Below are 8,510 nucleotides of genomic sequence, written 5' to 3' on the forward strand. Positions count from 1 at the left end.
TTTTTCAAAACTAAATGCTGGTGTGAACCTTGCAACTTGAAAGCAAGCAACTTGAAAAACAAGTGGCCCGTTTTGTTTCATTCTTTTTCTGCCTTTGTTATTCTGTTTGGTCTTGATAAAAAAAAAAAAAAATTGGACTCCTGTATTTCCCTGCTTGTTCACTCATTAAGCAAGTCTGCTTTTGATTTGGTCAGTTAACCTTCCTAGAGTTATTCTTCAAGTCAACTCCTTGTGACAGGGTTGGTTGGTTGCTTGATGGCGTGCTTCTCCGCAACGTGAGATCACTGAAGACTGAATGTTCAAAAGAAACAGGAAGCAGCAGCTTTGGGAGAGTACTCCCTAAATAAAGCAGGACAGCCAATAATTCACTTTAACAGATCAAAACCATGGGACTGAAAATAGGAATTATTTCTATCTCAAAATCAAAACCAATCTCTTCGTGACCGGGCTGCCAGGTTAAGCAGCAAATTTGCCCTCTTGCTCCCAAATGTGACAGCTACGTTATACGATCTAGCGCTATAATGTTAGCTTGTTGGCAAGCAATGTTCCTGCATATACAACAGCAGAGATAAGAAGTATTGATTCAGCTGTGGGAACTCTGCATCATGAATCTTATGAATCCATAGACACGAGGCGAAGAATGAAGGTGAGTCTTTCAATAAAGAGATGTCTGGAAGACAACTCCCTATCTAAGCGTAGGAAGCAAACGTACTAGTGAAGGAGAGGGGCAGGAAGAGATTTGTGTATCTGAATAGTCTGACACCTAGTTTCTTCTCTTAAGTCACCATAGCTGCAGGCTACCATGCAGAGATCAGCAGCGTTTCTTCAACGCTGTGCTTTACTTTTCTCAGCTCTAAAAAAAGATGTAGTTGTTAGTTGCTGCTCCCAAGACACAGTTTAGCTTGCAAACAGTGCAGTACTCCCACACTGCATTTCATTTAATGAAATACATAATTTGGAAACCATACCAGTCAAAGGCAAAATCTGTATCCATTTCACTTGATCAAAGGGACAGTAAGACATCTGTCTATATCCAATATGATCCATTGGATCATCAGCAGAAAGATCGTCAATGGCTACGACCAAAAGCACCTTCAGTTACCCAGGCACCCTACCTACTTCGAGTGCATGGGTTTGAAAAACAGGGCACCTTCACTGATGTTTTGGACAATCCGCCTGATAGCAGTGAGTGACTTATGCCTCTCAGCCTCTATGCTGAGTTTGTGTCCTAATGCAACATGATGGTTTTTAGCATGGCCCTTGCTATCTGTCTCCACCTGGTTGTGAACTTCTGGAGCGTGACACAGATGTGCAGGGATTGCCAACAGTAGCCAGGAAAACCTGCAGCCATGTCAGATGGCTCTACACAGAGCTGAGCTTAAATTCACTGTGCTATCCGTCAGGCAGGAGGTCGTGACCAGGTGGAAACTCTCACATGCACAATGTCTGGGGCAACAGAAAGTTATATTTTAGCATTTGTGGGCCCATGTAAGACCTGAACTGTACCCACTCTTGGGCTACCCAAAAATAATTTACATCCTAGAGCATTTGGATGAGACCACAAAGCTGGTCAGAAAAAAATAAAAGATCAGTCAATGAATGCACTTGCTACATCTGCTAGAGAGAACTAAAATGCATACAGACATAAAAATGCCCCACCTGCCTCAGTACACTTATGCACGGCATATGTGTCTTTAAGACCACATGCAATTATTTGGCCATTTATTATGGCCATTAGAAATCAAACTGCATTCTCGATTTTGACCAAATTCCCTTTTTTTTTGGTGCATTATCTGATTTCTATTTGCGTGGGTTTAGACTGGGAAACATGATGAACGACTCCTTCAGGACAATTTAGCTAGAGACTATTCAGGCCAGGGCTGATTTCAGATATGCAGACACAAGTCCTGCAGAACTATAGGGTTTTGTTTCACTACAGGGACAAGCTCTAAAGTGAAAGTGGTGTTAGATATAGGGCATTAAATGCTCTTTTCCAAAGCTACTTAGCTGCTTTTCTGAAACAATTTCAGATCGTGAGATTTGGAGTCTTCAGGCTGGAGAGCGGGGGTCCAGTTCTGGCCTCTGTTTATCAGGGAGAAAGTATTTCCTCATACCAGTGGAAAACCATGACACAGCACTCTTCAAAAGAGGGTGCATCAACAAACATCAGTAAGCTCTGCAGACAGCTCTGCCACATACAACGCTATCAAGGCGCCCGTTTTCAAGTAGGATGAACACAGAAACCTTTGTTTCTGTGCAAATTCAGGATGCTGATGTTAGAGAGCACTAAAATACTTGTGCCGGTTTTTCAAACCTTCAGTTTTGCATGTTCTCTGGCACCTGCTCTTTAAATTGCACATTTATTTGTGAAAACTGGCTATTTTACACATGTGCACAGCTCTGGGAAAAACGACTGGAAAACTCTTTGTGCTCAGCAGCTCAGATAAAGTACTTAAAGGATATGTCCCTTTCCAAATGAAATAAATGTTGAGCAGCGCACTTCTATTGGTTGCTTAGCAACAGGTTGTCCTTTGGCTGTGCTGGGGACTGCACCGGTCCTTTGAGACTGCCATTACAGACCTGCTTGGAAATGTCACATTTGGAAAGGATGCAAAAGTCAGTAATTCTATTTTTTGGGTGGTATCAAATAATTAAACCTCTCCTATTAAATTAGCCTAATCACAGAACTTAATCCTCTTCTGGGACTCCAGAGAATGTAGAGTTTAGTGGAAGTGGTATGGTTTCCCTTCTATGGAGAATAATAATGATGGTTATGGTTTCCCTTCTAATGAGGAATAACATTATGCAGTTCCCATGTAGCACTTTCTGTACGTAGATCTCAAGTGCTTCACAGAGGATGCTATTTTTGACAGGAAGACATTAGTATACCTAGCATAGCTACACCAGGAGGACACGTCCAGCTACAGTTACACCAGTAAAGTCCTTAACAAAGATGTAACCCAGAGAGTGGATAGCATTATGATTCTCTGTTCTTAAATGCCACGTAGCAAACACTCCAGTGTGACCGTCTAAACTCCTGATGGCTTGCATAGCTAGCTGGATTGCGATGTCCGTGTTTCATTTAGACACATTTACAGAATGCAGTAGAAAATGCACACACATCTCCAGTCTAGATCCCACTAAATTAGCTCAGGATGGCAGCAGTGCAGATGTATTCATCATTAAATATTGAAGACAAGTGTTATTCAAAAGCCTTTGCAGAAACAAACAACTGAAAGAGCCTCTGTTTAAGCCAACACCAGAGCTGATGCTGGTCTGCACCTGCCTGAGTCAGTTTAGCCTTGCAGAGAAGCTGGGCTTTTTAGCTCAGATGTGATGCTGTAGTGATGCACCTCTGACGCTTCCAAGATCTAAGCTATTAAATCTGCATGGCAAAGCTTCATGGTTGTACAAGCTCAGGATGACGCTCACCAGGTGGTCCCTCTATTAGGCCTGCCACAGCCACCGCAGTTGTGTCACTAAAATCTATAGTGTAAAGGTGGCCAAGACTGCTGACGCCTTTGGCAGCAGACTGCACTGCTTTGTGACTACTAGCCTAGCAAGAGTTCTGATGAATCACACAGTGGTGAAAGCAAACAACGTGTCCTGTGCCAAATTCCTGACCATTGCCGTGTTCTCTGCTGTGTAAGTTAAGCTGTAATAAATCCTCATTTATTTTCAGGTTTCTAGAAAATATTACATTGCTGAAACTCAACCAGTATTCTAAATCAAAAGAAAAATATATGGCTATCTTTCAACTAATATAATTATTTTCTTAATACACTACAGTCGCAATTTGGCAATTTACGATTACCACACATCTTGCATAGAAATGTTCTATCAAAAATATTAATTAAATATTTTCCAAAATGTGAATACAATAAAACAGAATTTTTTTTTCATTTGTAGACACAAACAAATAAAAAAAGACTCAATTTAAGCACGTATCAGGCCAAGTGTCACTCTTCTGCAGCAGGAGCAACCAGACAGATACCAGTAGCATAAATGAGGGCCAGAAAGAACAGATGGAATGAAGCTTACAGATACTGATATTAAAAAGTCATAATTTTCAAGTTAATAACCCATGGTAACATCTGAGATTGTTGCAATCATTTAGAAGGTTGGTGTCTGAAATAAATAAATAGTGACTGTTGCCAAATGTTGTCTTAACGATTTTTTTTTTCCTGTGTGCTAGGTACTCAAATCCCCCCCTTTCTCTCCTTGCAGAGGCCTCTCTCTGCCACTGTTTGGGGGTATCTGAATTTTGGGGATAAGAATGGTCTTCTCAGAGCTTTTACTGCTTCTGAAAGGAAGCCAAGGAACTAACAGACAAACCTAGTATCTGAATTTGTTCAGCTGCTTCAACAAATTCCTGCCCCTGCCTCTAGAACTTAGCAGAAGCGTGCTTATGCCTCCTCTGCACTGCTAGGACTGGGCTAATGAAACAGGCTTCTTCCTGGGTCCTCAAGGTCTGCTTGAGCATGAAGTTTTATGTTCCATCATTTCTGAGTAGCTGCGAATCCCTGTCACCAAAGAGATCTTCTGCAAGGGATTAAGATGAAAACCTGGCTCCCAGTAAGTGTTGTGCTAATACCTAGCCGTGGCTTTAGACTGATGATGCACATACTGAGTTTCTGAGAGGCAGGAATACTGATATCTGTAGATAACAGCAGTGAATGCCAAAGCGAAGACCTTTCCACCTATGCGGATGTTTACAATGTAAATGTTTAGGGTTTAGTACTGCAGCTGCATTTATTCATTCATCTGGAAGAGGGAGCTTGGCAGAGGAATGCCTCCACAGAGGATTTCTGGAGCCTGCTTTCACTTGCTGAGTTCAAATACAACCATTTTTCTGTCTTTTAAATTTCAGGATTTATTTTTCCACATACATTAATTCCAAAATAGGATTGATGCCTCAAAATTGTTTCTTTTGAAATCCACAAGATATTAAAATTATGGACCAGAGTGAGAATACAATTCATATTATCACAGGAATTAAGAAAGATCCAAATATTGAAGCTTTCACTCATTCCACTTCTTCCACAGAAGCCGTATCAGCAATCAAAGCACACTTTTAGCCTAATGATTACCACCTCCATCAGCAAACATCTCACAGAAAATGCTGTCAGTTGGAAAAAACACCAGCTGTTGCTGGCGGACTATAAGGAGATAGTCACAATACTCACACTCTTCCCCCTGGTGTTGTCCCCGAGTGAAGAATTACGTGATGGTTAGCATTACTTCAAGCAAATCTAATATGAATACTGCTGCAAGTATTGCTGTGTTGTCTGGTCACAAGCGAATTTACAGTTGAATCGGAGGTGATGCTACAGGTCAGACTACATTTCAGTAACACAGAAGAGGCCATACTGCTGCTCCACAGGCTCAGAACTGTTATTCAGTAAAGGTTTACAGAATATCCTATTAGCGGTTCATTGTATTAAGATAACTTAATGAGTAACTGTTCAACACAAGAAAAGTATTACTAAGTAAAACAAGTTCCCTAGCCATTTGATTGAAAAGTGATATCCAAATTGCAGAATTCTGACTAATAAGTGTTAAGCAGACAGCAAAATTGGTACCTATTTTGTTTCCAAATTACCTGATCATTTCTTTACTTTTCAGCTAAAGTAATGAATGCTTAGATTTCGATATGTGAATATATACAATGGCATTATGCATTTCAATCTACTCTTGACTAACAAATCATTTAGAAATATGCAGTAAGACATTTACACAGCAGGTAAATAAGCCCAGTTACAACAACATACATGGTTGATGTCCCCACTTATTTCAAGTCCTAGCATGACAGTGGCTAGGACTTGGATTACTTTAGTAAGCCAACCATGCCAAGCAACATAAGGCTGTGTATTAATATAATAATTAATAATTAATAAATTATTTCCAGAAAACCAGAAATGATGCTTCGACTAAAAGAAAAGGTTTGCAGATCCTCGTTATTCTTAAAAATAACTATTATCCCAAAGCCTATCCATCACTAACTAGAAAACTCAATGAATTTGGTGGGCTTACACCATGACTGAATTCAGTCAACCAGCTCTGATAATTTTCTTTTAGCCTGTGAGTTCCACAAGTGGAATGGGAAAGAATATTACCTGCTGTATTGGCTTTTCTCCTTTAGAAGGCTACTCATGAACATTTTCACCACGGCTTTTAAGAAAGATTTTTTGTTTCCCCAGTAAGATACCTTCAGTTTGCCTTTCCTGGGGAGTGTTCCATTCTAAATGGAAACATGTGCTTTGATTCATGTTCACTAATAAATATTTAAATTCATGCTTAACTTTAAAACACAGTAGGACCACTGGAATTGGTAGCACTACTGAGTTAAGCAAATGCTAATTGCTGTGCTCATACCTGCGTGTTCACCTCAGTCCTGCTTATGTTTACATGCAACAAGCTCTACTAACAATTATAAGCACAAAAAGAGAGCACAGAAAGAACAGCTTCAAGATTTATACTGAAAGCAATGTGGAGTGAGTCCAGACACTAACTCAGAGACTCCACTGAGGAGTCATTTTGGTTCCATATGCTCTAGCAAGCATAAAAGCTCTACCAAGTTACAGTCTTAAAGTGTGTGTTTTCCAAATTATTCACTAAATTTATATTATGGTCACAGCTAAACAATCATGCTATCCATTTAAAAAAACAAGCTTCTTTTCACTGAGAAACCTGTAATATGCACTTTGATTTACAATTTTTGCCATAGAAAATCCAGACAAAAGACTTAATCCAATGCAACTGCTGATGTATCTAGAACTAACATTGCAACTTGAATTCTTTTCTCAACTATCATACTTTGTTTTCCTCTTGGGAGAAGGCAGGTGCTCTCTTTTTCTTTTTTAATTCCAACATTTGGAATTTAGCAACATCCTCTCAGGATGAACAACCTTCTTCACAACTACTAAAAAAGATCGATGACTTCCTGGCTGTGTTTAAGTGTGCTTTACTAATTTGCTTGATTTTTTTTTCTTTATTGGCGAAAAAGATCAAGAAATTTGCACTTTCTTGGTCACAGCTATAGCCAGGACTGTACTGCAGATACATCAAAACATTTGTGTTCACTTCTGAGTGTGAAAGTCACAGACACTCCCTAAATAAGATGTATTTTCCCCTTCAGGACATTGCCACTCATCTCAACCTAATATGCTATTTTAACTTTATTATGATCTAAAAATATTGCAGGTGTTTTAGAAGTGCTCTATTATAATTAATCATTTTGAACCCAACAGAAAGCCCACCGAAGTCACCAGGAAATCCAGTTGTTTCAGAAGAGATCTATCAAGTGATGGTTCAAAAAGTAGTTTTGAGGCACTGGAAAGACAGACCAATTTGAATGAGGAATTACAGGTAAACTTTGCCCAGAGTTCAGCAATTAAATGCAAGGGCAGTTTAGAGTGCTGGTTTTGGATGCTGTCTGATTGTCCTTGTGAGTATGGTGCCTCAAAAAAGACAACTGCATTGTAAATCATAAATTTGTTAATAATGTTTGTGCAGCTCACTGTGAATACTACATGTTGCAATTTGTATTGCATTAAGTGGAACACCAAACAGTGATTGCAATATACACATAAAGCACTTATTTCATATTGATTGAAATGGATTTTGCCTGTGGTAAGTGACGCAAGCTTGTGCCGTCTGATTTTGTGGCTGACGCTGCAATGTCAAAGTACAGCTGGGTTGAACTGGTGCTAAGTATGATGGATTTGTAGTGAATGTTTTGCACATTCATATAATTCATTGTTTGGTGAATGGGTCTCTTAAAATTCCTTTGTCTCTTGTAATAACGGCATTTTTAGGAACAGAAAGAAAACACATACTTCCAAATATCCATTTTTCTAACATGCTTGCTCATCTCTGCTGTATGTTCTTAAGCAATTGGATATATTAAAAACTCCTGGGGGCTTGGAGCACTGCCATTTGGATGTAGAATACACACTTCAAATACTAGGGTTTGTATGTTGATTTTCAGTAAATGCTCACCACTTACCAAATAATAAAGAAAGTCCTTGTCACTAACCTTTTCATAGGAAAATCTGCTAATTATTAATAAGATTTGATACCGTTTGTGAAGCTCTCAAGTTTTGGATCCTAGTAATGAAAAACGTGTGCTTATAAAAATAAACCAATACTACGATTAACAATAATTAATTTCTAATATTACTAACCAACTAAACCCCACATTCAACTCTTCATCTCAAGTGACAAAAGGAAACCAGTTGCTCTAATTCAGTGGAACTACATCTTAGTTCATACTTGCAGTTTGTAAGCACTTCAACAATATAACTGAAATACAGTTAAATGACTTCTTAAAATAGTCTGGTTTTATGTGGTTCTCTGTAGTTCACTCAAAATCTCAGAATTTGTTTCATTCTCACCTGTGCATACTGCCGCTTTCAGACACTCACCTGCTTGCTGGGGAGCTGGCCAGCAAATAGCAAAGGAGGGCTACCACAGCAAGACGGACCCTCTGCTGTGTTCCCATGGAGACT

The sequence above is a fragment of the Pelecanus crispus genome, chromosome 5 (assembly GCF_030463565.1).
Source record: "Pelecanus crispus isolate bPelCri1 chromosome 5, bPelCri1.pri, whole genome shotgun sequence".
NCBI lineage: Eukaryota > Metazoa > Chordata > Aves > Pelecaniformes > Pelecanidae > Pelecanus > Pelecanus crispus.